The sequence below is a fragment of the Aphis gossypii genome, chromosome 2, assembly GCF_020184175.1.
Source record: "Aphis gossypii isolate Hap1 chromosome 2, ASM2018417v2, whole genome shotgun sequence".
NCBI lineage: Eukaryota > Metazoa > Arthropoda > Insecta > Hemiptera > Aphididae > Aphis > Aphis gossypii.
Window position 1 is genome coordinate 72,622,151 of NC_065531.1, and position 15,235 is coordinate 72,637,385.

Sequence of the window (15,235 nt, forward strand, 5' to 3'; positions counted from 1 at the left end):
GGTATGTTTTCTCCAAACATGATGTACTGGGGCGAATATCCTGTAGTGGTGTGTGTGGTGTTGTTTATCCAGAATTCCACATTATCTAGCCATCGGAGCCAGTTAGTATGTTGTTTGTGACAATATGTTCTAAGCAATCTCCCAATTTCCCGGTTAGCACGTTCAACAGGATTACTTTCTGGGTGGTATGCGGTAGTGTGTATACTCTTGATTTTCAATTCCTCCATTTTTCTGATCCATTTTTTACTTGTGAATTGTGTTCCGTTGTCCGTAAGGATTTTTTGAAATAATCCCATGGTAGGGATATAGTCATTTACGATCCTTCTGACAATTGTATCTGTGGTGGCCCTCTTCAACGGATAGAGCTTTATGTATTGGAAAAAATGTCTAGGATGGCAAGGATATACTGGCATCCCCCCTGTCCCCTAGGCAGAGGTCCCATGAGATCAGCTGATACCATCTCCATCGGCTTCTCTGGAATCAAATTCAGTGTTGGTCCCCTGGCTGTGACGTTGTTTACTTTAGTTCTTTGGCATAAATCACAAGTCTTGATAATGCGTTTTATGGTGTGATACATGCTCTGAAATTGGTGGTGTTGCTGTAACAACTGATAGGTTTTGTATGTCCCACAGTGTCCATATATCTGGTGGGTTTCAATCACTAATGGTTTAATTAGTTCTCTTGGAACAATTATTTGATATTCTCCACTGTTGGATTTACGGAATAGTAGTTGATTGTATACAATGAGGTTGTTCTCTGTCCGACCGTTCATCCGTAATTTGAGCTTCTGAATGTGTTCGTCTGCTTGTTGTAATGCGGGTAACTCTTTGAATTGCTTTCTCAACTCTGAGCTGTAATTGAGTAAAGTTAACTTGTTGATGATAATGTTTCGTGTGCTTGCTTGGGGTTCTTCGGTGGGAGATTGGGGATATCGAGTTAACATGTCGGCTCCTATATTTTCTCTACCGGGTATATGGATGATTTCCAGTTGATATTCTTGTAAGAATGTTGACCATCTTACCAACCTGAAGTTTAATAACTGGCAAGTGTTGAGGAATGTCAGTGCATGGTGATCCGTGAGCACTTTGACTTGGTGTCCTAACAAATAATGTCGAAATTTCTTGCACGCAAATACAATGGCTAGTAATTCTAGTTCTGTCGTATTGTAATTACGTTCCGCAGAGTTTAGGGTTCGGCTAGCAAATCCCAGTGATTGATGTCGTCCGTCTTCCTTGATCTGGTATAACTCCGCTCCCACATGTGTCGTTGAAGCGTCGGTATTGATGTAGAATTCTCGTGTAAAATCCGGGAACTGTATAATGATGTCCTCCAGGAATTTTTCCTTTATGTTTTCGAATGCTTGCTGCTGTGCTGTTCCCCATATCCACTTGGTATCCTTTTTTACTAATGCGCTCAATTGCTCCGTATCTTGTGATAGGTCGCGGATAAACTTACGATAAAAGTTGATGAATCCTAAGAACGATTGTATTTGTTTTTTCGTTTTAGGTGGTTGAAAGTTTTTTATCACCTGTATCTTGTCTGGGTCCATGGAAATGCCTTTTTCCGAAATAATATGTCCTAAGAAGACTATTTGACTTTTTAGGAATTGTGACTTTTTACGGTTTATGGTGATATGATGTTGCGATAGCTTCTGAAATATGCGTTCTAGATGTTGCATGTGTTCATTGAAGCTTTTTGAGGTGATATGAATGTCATCGACATATATTGCAGCGAATTGTAATATTTCTGGTCCTAGCACCTGGTCGAGTATTTTTTGAAATTCGGCTACCGAATTGATTAAGCCAAACGGTAGTACTTTGAATTGATAATTTCTACCTTTGTGTAGAAACGCGGTTATCTCCCGGCAATCCTTCCTTAATGGACACTGCCAATATCCAGCCGTTAAGTCGATGGAACTTAGATATTTCATACCTTGAAATTTCATTAACGTTTCCTCCATGTTTGTCGGGCATTCCCGGTCCGGTATTATTACTGTGTTTATTTTTCGTGCATCAAGGCACAGTCTAATGTCGCCGTTCTTTTTCTCGGTACATACTATTGGCGACGACCATGGTGACGTTGACTTTTCAATGATCCCCAACTTCACCATGCGCTGTATTTCGGCATCAACTTTGGGGATCCGTGCTATTGGTATTGGATATTGCCGCTGGTAAATTGGGTCCCCTGGTTTGACCCGTATCTGGCATTGAAATTCTTCGACTTTTCCCGGTTGATCCGAAAAGATTCCTTCATATTTATTTAGTAGAGACACAAATATTTCCTGTTCGTCTTTGGTTAGGGCTATTTGGTTGTCTTCTAGATTTTCCTTTGCTTCTATGCTAAGTAGATGCTCTTTGGAATTGATCAGTCGTGGTTTTTGGCTTGCAAACGGTATGGTGTGAGCTAACTTACCGATTTTGAATTGGACCGTTTGTTCGCTGAATTTGATCTGTGCGGAATATTTTTTCAATATGTCTGCGCCAATTATTCCTTTTTCATTCAAGTTCTCAACTTGAATAAAATTAGTTTGTAGATATACTTCACCTATCTTACATTCGCAAAAGATTTGTTTTGATACTTTGCAGATTTTCTTGCCCACGGCGTTGCTTATCTGTATCCCTGTTACCGGAAGCTGTGGTATCTTTGGATTTCTTTGCGTGATTATATCAACAACTTCTTTAGTGAGTACACTAACTGTGGCTCCCGTATCGACGAGTAACTTGACTTCTTCTCCCTCGATGGTGCATTGGATGTACGGACTTATGGATTGATTCGTTGTATTCAATGAATTTATCGCATGCTGTTCATTATCCCTAGGTCCTGCTTGTTCTTCTTTATCTGTGGATACTTGATTGATTTTTTCAGTTTGTTGTTGATTACTCTGTTGGGTCTCTCCACGTCTGTCATTATTGCGGTATGGTTGGTTATTCCAGCGGTTGTTGCGTGGTGTTGGGTTACTCCATCCACTACTCCGTGTATTGTTCCAACCGCTGTTAGTTTGACCATTTTGATTATTGTTGTTGGAATCGTTCTGATTGGTTTTCTGTTGATTCGACTTATTTTCTGTTGTTTGCTCTTCTTGTCCTTCTTCTCCTAGTACCTTCATCGCTGTGAGAATGTTACAATCTGACAATGATACTAATATTGCGCGTAGGTATCCGGGATAGTGCCTTGCTATGTGTTTAACAATTTCATGCTCCGACAGTCTCGGTACCTCCAAATGTCTAAGTTTTGTTGCCCATGTAGCAAAGTGTTCACGGTAATTGGTGTTGGATGGTATGTGCTTAGTGCTTAAGCATTGGCTCCATACTTGTATCTGTATCTCCCTGGACCAGAACTCATCTATGAATGCTTTTTTGAAGTCATCGTAGTTGGTCAGTTGAAATCTGATTGTTGAAAACCAACTCGACGCAGCTGCTTTTAAACAGTCGCCCACAATGATAAGTTTTTCGCCGACGTAGGATTGTTTTATTGCAAAATATTCTTCAAGTCGGTATAGGAAATCCTTGGGGTGTACGTCGCGATTGTTCCCATAAAATGTTGGACGTGATATTTCGGTACTGTGCGTTGGTTCAGGCTTGTAATTGTGCACTGGTTGTCGATTAACATGATCGTATTTGATTTTTACCTCGTTTAGTTCTAGTTCAATTAATTCAATTTTTCTTTCATAATTTTCTTCTATTTCTCCGATTTTCCTGGTATTCTCTTCTTCCATATTGCTACATTTTTCTTTAAGTTTGTTAATTTCTTGCAATAATTGGTCAACCAAATATCGGCTATTTCTTTCCACTTCCGCTTTGAATGCATTGAATACGTCTTCAGTAACGCTCTTTTTCGGTGCCATTTTTACAGATGTAGTTTTCTTCTTTGCACACGACGTAGTATTTCTTCATAAACTTAATCTCGGAGTTCGAAGTAGAATTTGCTTCTAAATCGAGCACTGCAGTTGGGCGCCAATGTAATGAATTCGACTCGTACAACTTGTATTTGTATAGTAGACTTTATTTTATAACAAATTATACAAAGAGTTTCATTATCTTACAATTTAAAATAATAATAATCTTTTTATACTCAGAGAGTGTACAGATAAAATAATATATTGGGCTGAACATAAAAAGATGGGAATCGCGTAACATGTAACTCACGGATTTGCAGTTGATATTGATGATGCTGGCGATCTTCGGGATGAACACGGACGACGTGGTTGCTCGCGTATTGACAGCGTAGTTTCTCGCGTATTGACGGCGTAGTGACTCGCGTACTGGCGGCGTAGTTGCTCGCGTATTGACAGCGTAGTTTCTCGCGTATTGGCGGCGTAGTGGCTCGCGTACTGGCGGCGTAGTCGCTCGCGTATTGATGGCGTAGTGGCTCGCGTACTGGCGGCGTAGTTGCTCGCGTATTGACAGCGTAGTTTCCCGCGTATTGGCGGCGTAGTGGCTCGCGTACTGGCGGCGTAGTCGCTCGCGTATTGACGGCGTATGAACGTCTAGCGTGAAAAGGTAGTGACGGAGGGACGACTCAGGGCAGCCGTATATAGCCTGTTGCACCTCCGTGTATGTCGGTGTTTTGAATACCGGCCGGTTTGTGCAGGCTATGCGAAGAGAGCTGATAAGTGTGCAGCAATTTGAGTCCGTGTATAACGGTGCGTTACTACCGTCCGGCTCTCAAATGTACTGCACTCAGCAGGGAGCAAGGTCGTTTTTACCGTGGCTGCTGGCTCATACTTATCTTGTTGTCAGTCCGGATGTCATTATCAGGATGGTGGTTTTGATTTTTTTCAGTTCGAACTTTCCAGTTATGTGTATATATATTTGCCTCTCAGGAACTTATAGTTTTGATCTTGCTGAGTTCAAATATGTTAATAGTTGGGTTCTATTTCCCCGGGTTTCGTGGGGAAATTGGTTATTATGTCGGGCGGCGGAGGTGCCCAAAACCAGGTGCTCCTTCGCGCCATCTGTGTTGCGATGATGTACTAGATTACCGTCGAGCGCCTATAATCTAGTACATAATCACGTTCGGGTGTGCGCGAGAGTGCGCGGCGGCGTCATATTGCAGTAGTGTGGTAACGAGACCCGAGAGTGCACCACTAGCACTTGGCACTCCGTTTTGTCTCGTTACAGTCTTATACATATAATATTAAATGTATTTAGTTCTAAATTTGGATAAGAAAATTCGAGATATCGAAATCTTGTTTAATTCATTTTCAAGTTTACAAGATTAATTTTAACATTATAGTTAATATAAGTGTTATTGTTATTTGAAGGAGAATTTCATTTATTCGAGATGTCAAGAATTTCGAGTTATCAAGGTTCGAGTCACCGAGAGTCGACTTTTCAAATAATTATTTTATTAGTATATAAAAAATTCTTTTACAAGATTTAGAGTTAGTTTGTATTATTATAAGGAACATTTAAAAAAAATTTTTTTATTTTGAAAATGTAACCATTTTTTTTCTGATAAAATATAACTGTAAATTCCATTTCCCTTATATTAGAAGTATTACAACTCTATACATTTAAACATTGAGGTTTCTAATACAAAAATTTATCTATTATTTTCGCTAAAACTTTATTATCCTTATTTACCTGATAGTTTATTTATTCCTAAGTCTCAAGGATTAAATTTTCTTTTGCTTATAATTTAATATTTTGTAAAACAAACAAAAATACATTTAAATAATTATGAAAATACTTACATTAACGCAAAACAAAATATTGTTTTATTATTCATATATTTTTACTTATTTGATTAGCTTATATAGTCAGTGACTATGACGGCTAGGCAATTACTTTTGTAGTACAACATTATGAAAACATAGAACTTAATAGGTATATAATATTATTAAGAATAACTTTAAATATCAACACAAATTTGTAGATATGAATACAATGAATACAAAAAATAACTTTACCAACCAAAGCCGAAACAAACATTTTTATAATAAAAAAATTAGTACTGATGGAATTTACTTATTTTTCCAGATAAAAAAATCGTACCAGTAGAATTTACATATAAAAATGTATAATTAATGGAATTAACAACCATCCAACTAGGTCAGGTTAGGTCAAATGAAACTACTAGGTAAGTACATTTATTATACATATAAGTAGATAGTTTAGGTAATTAAAATTAAATTATCTTATACATACCTAATTTGTGAACTAATATAGATCTACACTTAAGTATTGAAATTTACCAACATAAATATATAATATGTCTGATTAAGTAAATTAATCCCTATATAATAGGAAATAAGAAATTTAATTTCAAATGTAGGTAATTTGAAAAAAAATTATCGAAATTTAGCATGATACTTTGATCAATAATATTTAAGTTTAATATATTTAAAAATTGTTTTATAGCAGTAAATAGGTAGTTAAACAAGTTAGAAAGAGTAAAATGGACAACCAAGCATTGAGAAAACACAATTTAAATATAAAAGATGTCATTTCAACTCGTTTAAGAATAGAGTATACCAAATACATACACCGCAACCTAGGTTTATGTGTAAAGAAGACTTAACCTCTCGAGAAAATAATATGGCTAGATAAAAAAAGTAAAAATCGAAAATTATAACAACAAAAAGGTGTTAAAAAGAAAATGACTCACTTCATACAAAAAATAAATATAGAAAGTAAAACAAGATAGTAAAATATACATATATTATATTTATAAATACACAGGTAATCACTAATCACCGAAAGTGACACTCAGTATAGAATATAAATTAAATGTTTGAATGACGATATATTCGAAAACCTTGGGCTAAAGAACTTCTAATACTAATCAATATTCAATAATGTGTATATTATAATTTTAATAGGGACTGGGATTGGGTACATTAATTTTATATTAGATATTGTAAATTAATCATTATTATTTAATTTATAGAATTTCACCAAAAAAATTATTTTTTGATTTAGTGAATAGAAATTCTCAATGACTAAAATGTAGAGGATTATTCTTATACATCGTATATATAATAAATATTATAAATAATAATATTGCACTACTTATTTTAGAGATTTAAATTTCTATAGAGATTTCTATTTAATAAATAAATATGACAAGATTTAGTTAATTTATATAGTAAAATAGATTATGTTTTATAAATAATGATGTGTTGAGAGTTGAGACAACTTGTGCTATTGTAGACGAATCTATAAATTAGTGGCCTGATTTTAAAGGATTTACCGGTACGGATTTATGATCATGATTTTAGATTCAGAACATTTTTTATTCATGACGTTTTTCACTCTATCTAGGATTTGTTTATTTTTCTTTTGTCCTTAAACTATTAATATGCTTGGAATTCGCTCATAAATAAAGAGTAAAAATGTTGGTAATTTGTATAGATTTCCACAAAACTTCACATTTGAAAAAATAGCGTTAACCGAAAAGTACCGAAAGTCTGACAAAACTAAAAAACCTGTATTGTAATCTGATTGGTGGAAGATTTATTGTTATACTTCTTTGATTAGAAGTTCGATAAATCGTCATATTATATATTATGTGTGTTTATTTTGAACAATGAATTAAAAAAACTTAAATCGGAATAATTGTAAAATAATATAAAATAATAAAGTTTATCGCATTTAAAAAATATATTTTTGATTTTATTCATGTTATATATTACTATGATAACAATAAAAATAGTTATATGTCTATAAGGTTTTCTACCTCGTTTTCTACTTTTTCTATATGATTATGTGTATAGGAATTATTGTTATGTAATAATATTATTGAGTTTCATTATAATATAACAATACGTCTTAACGGTAGAGTTTCTCTTAGTTTATAGAACTGCAATTTAATCTGTCAAGATATTCTAGGATCATATTTGCACAAATTCATGGTTATGCTGGTCATTGGTTATAGACAACAATACATTTCTGTTCATATTTAAGTACGGTGTTCATTAATCTCCCAATAGGTAGTTTGGTCTTCAATACATACACACTCCCGTGGGAAATCAAACGTTTCAACATCTGCGAACAATGGTCTGGATACACCCTGTATTTATAACGTGGGTCTTATGTTTGACTAAAAAAACTTTTTCCTTAATCCGATTTTCTTGGCTGGTACAGAAACGCAGATTGCAGCATGTTTTCGTTACGGGAGTAAACGTGAAACTGGAGAACTTTATATTCAACGTTTTTGGTGCGTTTCAAAACTAAAAAAAATAAAATAAAATAAAATAAAACCTCAACGAAACTTATGTATCATTAACTTAAACCTAGTTTCGAGTGGACATTTTCAATGTATTAAAAATTTATAACTAATACTAAAACTACAATTATATATATTATTAACATTGTTTAGTTTTTAATTTATAAGAAATACATTATTATTAATATTTTAGTAGAAATACACATCAAGATGTAATATATTATTTATCTTGTTTTATGTTTGTAAGTTTTAATTTAATTATATTGTAAATAAAATGTTTATAGCGAAAGTCAAAAACATTAAATAAATATAATAATAACAAATTAATGTATAATATTATTACATATTTAACTTTATTATGAAATTCTACGCATAAATGACTTTATACAAAACCTAAAAGATTTTAGGGAATGTAATAGAAATATAATAATTTATTGTTTGTGTTGTACTGTTGTACATAATTCGTATGATTTATTATGGATATATATTTGAAAATAATTATTGCAACGCTATTAATATTTATATCTAATCAAAACGTAATATTATTTTATGAAATATTAATTATTATTGTATAATGTATATTGTATATAATATATGGGTTGAATCAAATTCGAAATTTGGTAAAGATAAACAGACACACTTTTAGCAAATTAAAAAATGTGTAAATAGTAACAGTAAAAAATACTATGAAAATTACATTAAAATAAATAATAATTTAATAATTTTAATATTAACAATAGGTACTTATAAAAGTAATAGTATGTTATAATTAATATTAATAAAATTGTATTTTGATCAAGAATATAGATATACATTTCAATGATAATAGTATCATATTGTTATATTAATAAAAAAAATATAGATATACTGGTTCAAAATTGTATATGAGTAGGTTCAGTATCATGATAGAATTTTGTAAGAAATGACTACTAAACCAATTACTAAGTTACTATTTATTATTATTAAAAACATTATTTTCATAAATAGATTTGTACATAGTTTATTATAAAAAACACCCGTTTATGTAGTATAATATGTAGGCTTATTAAGTATAAAACAAAACATTTTATGAACAATTTATTTTGCTGAATTTACCTACTGTTATGTATTATACGTATTAAGATTAGAATACAATATTTTAATTTTATTCTCATCTTGATAATACCGTTTGATTTTTGTTTTAAATTAGAAAATTTAAAAATATTGAATTAATACAAAGGCAATTTCTACGTAATAGTTAACTGAATGTAATTTTAGAAAATTAAAATATTTTCCATCTTGTAAAGTTATTTAAGTAATTTGTACATAACTTTTTTTAAGGATGATATTAAAATTCATGTATGTTGGGTTTTTATTTTGAATCAATTATCAGAATTTGAATGACAACACTGGCCTAGATTAGATTAAATGTAACTTATTATTCTTTATTATATATATATATTTTTTTTGGCATTATCAATATTTGTCATTTTAGTTATAAATTAAATAATTGAAGTTATTTATTACTCTTATAATCTGTAACTATATTGATATGTCGATCTTGTATTATCAACATGGAGGGGTTTTTCATATGATATTCTAACTCAGTTGAAATGCTTTAAGTATGTTCTGTTTTCCATTTATATATGTTGAATAACTAAATAAATAAAACAAATTTTTGCTTGGGACGAATAGAACGGTGTGTTGTAAATAGAAGATACTATGCAAATTTAACTTCTCCACTACAAATCTAGTATGATCAACATCAGTATCACGTAACCGTTACCGTAGTTTATCAGAAAGTCACTCGTGTATTATTCAGAATTTAGTGGATAAAAGAAGCTATTGGTTTACAATGATGTTTGTTCTACAGCAAATGCTTTTAGGATAGGAAATGTGATATGAATGTTTTATTTAGTATATTTTATTGACTGTGTGTTGTGTTGAGGATAGTGTTTTGAGTATCTAAAAAATCTTAAATTTGAATTATTAAAATAAAATATGCTCTTGTTTTTTCGAATATTATGACTTATTGAACTAATTATTGAAGTATCCGTTTTCGAAATTCTAATGAAATTTTTAAAGCGACAGCAGTAGAGGTTTGAGTTTGTTCTTAATTTATACAAACGATTAATAATATGTAGAAGGATTATTTAGTTAAATCAGAGAAAGAAAATTAATTTAATTTGAGATTAATAAAAAGTGTATAGTTTTAATTATTATTATTATTTTTTATTAGAAACAGAAAAAAAATTACAATCATAATACAACATAATACAATAAGTAATTGTATTGACATTTTTTTAACTAGGCTGGATGGCGTAAGGGAGGAGTGCTTCCATTGACACTACTTTCAATGTAAACTCAATTTAGTTTATATTAACGACATAAAACACGTGGCCTTTTCGATTCATGCGACGGTAAGTATAGACAGGTAGTGTGGTAGGTGCTAGGTTGGTCATGATTGAATTAGAATGATTTAAGATGTTTTTATACAATTTATTTTAATTATAGGATATTATTTATATCGTTGGAATGATGAGATTATGATGCAATGATCTGTTATTGAAATACGATAAGGCATTAGTGAGGAGTCGAAGGTTTATTGATTGGAATGATTGAAAGATTTTTAGTTTAGATTTTTTATAGTACCCCTTCCCCCTTAAACGCCGTGGCAGGACGTATTAATTAGAATTTTGTTTTTGGTGACATTTTCGATTGGAGTAGTTATTTTAGTCTGTGAAGTCTGAGGTTTTATGATTTTCGTGTTTATTATTTTATAATACAGCAATTTGTAGTGCTCTAAAAGTTATATATTTAGATATTTTACATAAATGTTAACTTTAAAATTAAAAAACAATTTTTTTTTAAATTTTTTAGTAGATAGTTAAAAATGCACGAAAAACATTGAAGAATAAAGCTTTTTTTACACACGCTTTCATCAAAATAGATTTTGATTTAATAATAAAATCTGTTATAGAAAATCTTTTAAATTTATAAATCGTAAAAAAAAAATTCAAATAAACAATAGATAACATTTATGATAGAGACAAGTACGGAGGAACATCGCATGTCTTAAAATATTAACCGGACTATAAAGAGCTCACTTAATTTGTTTAATTTTCACTTGAGAGTGTCCTCAGTAGTGATTCTCAAGTATGTCATCAAATTCTTTAATAATATTATGTTGGTTGGTTTTTTTGTATGTATTATTCCAGTTAAGTTAAGAAAATGTTGTTTCTACATATACTATTGGTAAAATATAAATGAGGAAGGTGTGAATAGTTATTTTTTGTTTTAAGAAATAATTTTATCCTCGTTACAAGTCTCTTAGGCCCTAGGGAAATGTCATTTGAAGATTTATTTTTTTAACTCTTTAAGTTTTTAAGTAGAAATAATATCCCAAGAGATTTATCAAGTTTTTTTGTACTATACATTTTTTAATACCTACTTCTTTAAGTATTATACTTTGTCCAACATTATTAAAAATTGAAACAAAACAACTGTAATAAATACAACGTATAAAATTAAAAAGACAGAATCAAAACTCAAAAGTAAGATTATATTTATATAAAAATATTAATTATTTGTAATTAAGTCTTAAGGACTACAGTTATGAATCGTTTTCCTTATTAATTGTAATTGCATAAGAATATTTTTACTCAAAAAGTATATTCATTTAAAATTTTAATTTGTTAATTTAAAATTGTTTATTTATAAATTTATAGCAATTTCAAAAAAAAAGTTTTTTTAAAAATCGATTAATTTTGGTTAAGTTAATTTACCTGAAACTTAAAAGAATATATTGCATAGGATGGATAAAGCTTTTGAAGTTTTGTGACAGATATCATACCTTATAGATAGGTATGTGCAACATTATGTAGGGATGAGATGGAAAGCAAAAATCGTATGCCAAACTTTAATTGGATGGTTAAACAAATTTAAACTTTAAAGGCATATACATAAAGTTTGACCCAATGTTCTGTGGTTAGAATTGCGATAGTTGTGTCAAATTATCATCGCAATTTTATTGCATCAATCGTATATTATTATTGTAATAACATGTAACAAGTATGACCATTAAAATCAACAGTAAATGAGTATTTTTGAACGTTTCTATAATTGATTATAAAATGTTATTGTTTTAAATAATCAATAAGCTTTAATTTTATTCTAAACATACTTAGTTTTTTAATTCAAACAAATATATTTGAGTAAAATATACTATATAGTGAATATTTTAGTTGGGTTAGGTTAATATTTTAGTTTTATTATAATATTGTTTTGTTATTTTATAATTTAATAATAATTAAACCATATTATATTATTTTTATAACTACTAACTAGTTAACATATTTTTGGTGCCTTTAAAAAAAAAAATTTGAAAAAAAATTGTCTCCTATAATATGCGATCTTTGAAAATATTTAAACAATTTTATAAGTCGTTAATTTTGTAACAATTAAAATTAATTGTTCTATACTCGAAAATACAAAAAAAAAAAAACAATAATTCTTTGTAAATACATTTTTTAAGTTAATTAATTTTTTTGTACAAAAAACAAAGTCAAATAAGGTATGTATGAATAATAATAATAAAAAAATTACCTTTAAAATGTGCTTTAATTGCTCAAACGGTATTTTATAAATTTGCATGGTTGACAAAAATAAAAATAAATGCTCAAAAACTGAAAATAATTTGATCTGAAAAAAATATGGTTTAAGACCTCAAACAATATTTTATTAGTGTTAATAAAAAATATAAATGATTGCTCAACGCGCAAAAATTTTTAAATGTATATAATATATATTTTTACATTATGGACTGTGGTGTTGTAATACTTAAACCATTTTAGCAATTGGACTGTCCTAGATTCATATAAAAATATAATTTTTTAACAATTTTCTTCATTTTTACCTCTTTAAGGGTTGAATTTTGAAAAAATCCTTTCTTAGTGGGTGTCTACATCACAAAACAAAACTATTGTTCAAATTTCATATTCATAGCTCCAGCGGTTCCGGCTAGGCGAAGATGAATCGCTTACAACCGTAAAATTTAATATTATAATTCACGTTAGCCGAGATCTTTTAATTCACCATGTATTGTTATAATATTGTTTTTAAATCAAACGTCCATATCGCCCGTTTCGCTTTGAGACCCTAAACTTTTTTCACTACTAAATCTCGTATTCTATAATTATTATGATTATACAGTTAAAACCTATTGTTTTGATTTGTGATTGAGTATAATGTTTAGGTACGTGTCATGGCTTAGGTTAAATATTTTTCATTATTTACATTATAGTTAGAGATTTATGGAAAATTGTATGTTTTCTGGGTATGGCATATTTCTAAACCTATACAAATTAAAATAGTGTTAAAGTAATTTTTTATATAAATACTACAGATGCACTCGTACATTCTAATAAATTGAGATTTTTTAATATTCGATAAGTACTACAATATCAACAAACGGTTGGTAGATATAGTGTCAACTTTAATAAATTATTACATTTCAGGGTTGAGCAACGTATCTGCAGGGCATAGAGAAACTCATTTCATTTCGTTCGATTTCGAAATTCTCACATTATGAAAACCAATAATATCCGTCGTTTTATTGCCTGATACCAGATGTTGTGGATTTTGGAAAATAACATTATCCTTGCGTGGCTTAAATTTAATGTACGTACAAATATTGTTGAAATTCTATTTTACTATTGTCCTGTCAATCCATTTATTAAAGAAAATTCATTTCGTATAAGATTTTATTCAGTTTGTTTATAAAACATAAATCAACATCTAAAATAATACTGAGAGCCACTATGTACTTTTTAAAATGATCTTAAAATTTCTTTTTATTAAATGCATTGTATTCTATCACGTTTTGTAATATGTGACATAAATATATTAAATATCAATACGATGTTTATATAAAGTTAAATAGTAGCATAGTTATAATATTACTTTTCTATTCGTACATTTGTCAATTGAGTTTAGGTTGTATATAGTAGTTACTAGTTATATTTGTTTTAATTTTTAATCATAATATGCAGTTTTAAAAAAAGAATAATGAAATTTCATGAATAATATAAATATGTATGAATAATATTGGTGATATACTGGTTTTATCAAACAACACTTATTATTTTAAAATCTATTAGCGTTTTTGAAAATATTTTTTTACATAATTTTCAGTCGAATTAAAACAATATTTTTAAAAAGAAATTATATTTTTTTTTAGTTATTATCCATTATTATTCATTAAATATAAATTTAGCGTTTTTCTTGTTATTATGTTGTGTAGAGTTGTAGTTCGTAATATTTAAAATAAAAATGGAAAATCAATTTCGAACACCATGTTTTTCAACCAATAGAAATACGATCACTTGGCCCACAAAGAAATTTTTTTTTTGGCCTTAGGTAAAAAAAAAAATGGATGAGTATAATAAGGGAGAATGACAAGAAAGTATGTCTGGTTCGTGGCGTTTTTAATATACAGAAGAGAAATTTAGTCTGTGTAATCCAATTAATTCATCTGATAATTTCAGTATCAAATTTCATATTTTCATACTACCTATATTAAAAATTTAATTTAATTGGCAGATACCTAGCTAGTTATTATGCGTTTATTATTCTTTTTGCAAGGCTATTGAAATATCATATATGATGTTTGATCATACCTTTTTATATAGCATATACGAGTATATAGCTATTTTTTTTTATTATCCCATAAACAAATTTATTTCATTTATAAAATATTTTATCTAAACATATATAAATAATAAAGTCTTCAAATGTAAGTATTCTTTGATATCATTTATAAAAGCTTAACCTTAAAATATTAGTATGTATTATATTTAGTAGGTATACAATAATTAATATGTTTAGTTCAATTGGATAATGTTAGTTAGTCAAACATTAATCATAGTATGTAGATATAAAATTTGCTAGTTTACCATAAGATAGTAATAGCTAGGTATTTATTATAGTTAGTGCATAAATTATTATACTAAATAATGTTAATATTATAATAGTATAAGCTAATAATTATGTATATAATAAAGAATCATATTAATTTAATAGTACCTAC